The sequence below is a fragment of the Bactrocera tryoni genome, unplaced genomic scaffold, assembly GCF_016617805.1.
Source record: "Bactrocera tryoni isolate S06 unplaced genomic scaffold, CSIRO_BtryS06_freeze2 scaffold_502, whole genome shotgun sequence".
In the NCBI taxonomy this organism is placed as follows: domain Eukaryota; kingdom Metazoa; phylum Arthropoda; class Insecta; order Diptera; family Tephritidae; genus Bactrocera; species Bactrocera tryoni.
The window spans coordinates 20,404-22,670 of NW_024396192.1; positions in this window are offsets into that span (position 1 = coordinate 20,404).

Consider the following 2,267-nt stretch of genomic DNA (forward strand, 5'->3'; position numbering starts at 1 on the left):
CATCTAGATATTAGCGCATAGTTACATATACTTATGTATATGTACATATGTACATACATATGTATGTAGAATTCAAATTCAAATCGTGATATTATAATTTATCAGTAAAAAGTGTGCACACATATGCATATGTGTACGACATTGTCGAACAAATAATGCATACACAAACCAACATATAAAATAGCATCATACATACTTATGCATATGCGTACACATGTAAATTTTCATTCATGAACGCAAGCGCACTTTCAACAGGCAAACGTCCTTCATTCATAAAAACAAACACCATTACATCTCCCCGAGCATGCCTTTGCCTACAAGCGTCTTTTCGCGACGATGGCAAAAGCTAAAAATCATAAATTGAATAATTTCTGATATTTGTATGAGAAGGAAAAAGTGACAACCCCGCCCATATAAGTATTAAAATATATTAGAATAAAATTGACAACATAGTTTATTTGTCGATTATCAAGTCAAGAAATGTGTCAAAGAAAATATTCAATGTTCCTCTGATTTATGTGTACAGTGATTCCCGGTTAAATAGTACTCCGCTTGAATGAAAATCATCCCTCTTAACTGCCTATATCTTGCTGCATCTCACGGTTTTTTTTTTTTAAATACATAGAAATTATTGTTTTAAGTACCACTCGATTAAGTATCCGCACTCGCTTATGTGCCATATTAAAATTTTTTTTTTAACAAACCACAAAAATCTGTATCTTTGAATGTGGCACATAACCGGGATAGATTGCATTTGTCAAGGAATGTACAAAATATTGTTAAGCGGCTTGCAAAAATTTGCGTCGATATGTATGCAAGCTCACACACAAACATACATATCTCCGCTGGTTTGTTGGAGAAGCGGATACAGCGGCAAGGGAAGCAGTGGCAATTGGCGATCGTTCGTTTGTGTTTTCGGCACAGCTCGGATTTTCTACCAACAACACAATGTTGTGAGGCGTCAGTCTTTCGACACATTGACTCTTTGACATGAAAGCAAAAAATATGAGCTTCGCCATTGGTTGTCCGCGTCAACGGAAATTTCGCATGAAGCATTGAATGTACATATTTACATACATTTGTTGCATGTAGACAAATTTACAAACATTATGCGTATGGTTCTTTTATATTTGTTTACATGCACACATAACTATATATGGGCAAATCTGCGACCGCTTGGTCTTTTAACATGATATCGAAAAGTTTATTGACCAAAGCAAATATTTATTTAAGTATATAAATATACATACTTATGTATGTATGTCGTACCAAACCTATGTATATAAAATGCATATTTAGGTAGTAATACAAATCTATTGAATTATATATGCAGCATAGTAAATATGCGAATCTGTAAGCGTACATTCCTTAACATTGGGATTATTATTTTTCTCATTTAACACTGAAAATGCTCAATTCTGCTATTTTCGTGTCCTCTCATGTTAAATGTGGTGAAACACGCTAATAATTTTTCTGTGGTGTGGTGAAACACGCTCATCCAAAACAGGTAATATACCAAACGTGAAATATCCCTAATCGTGAACCTTCTCCAGAGAACGTATATTATAGAGAAGGTTCACGATGTCGAGAATTTAGGGATATTTCAATTTTTGGATATTAACTGTTTTGGATGAGTGCATTTCACCACAGAAAATTATTAGCGCATTTCACCACTTAACAGCAGGGGACGCGAAAATAGCAGAATTGAGCATTTTCAGTGTTAAATGAGAAAAATAATAATCCCAATGTTAAGGAATGTACGCTTACAGATTCGCATATTTACTATGCGCAAACGATGCTGCATATACATAATTTATAGATCGGTATACATACTTATAATTCTTATGAAAGCGCATATGTAAGTATGTACCTACATACATATGTAAGTATATATTTTAAAATTGAGCTATTTTATGATGAATTCCATAAAATCTTTGCAAATATATAATTCAATAGATTTGTATTACTACCAATAAAAATATAATATAAATAAATATGCATTTTATATACTTACATAGGTTTGGTACGACATACACATCGTATGGATGCTTATATACATATGTACTTAAATAAATATTTGCTTTGGTCAATAAACTTTTCGATATCATGTTAAAAGACCAAGCGGTCGCAGATTTGCCCATATATAATTATGTGTGCATGTAAACAAATATAAAAGAACCATACGCATAATGTTTGTAAATTTGTCTACATGCAACAAATGTATGTAAATATGTACATTCAATGCTTCATGCGAAATTTCCGTTGAC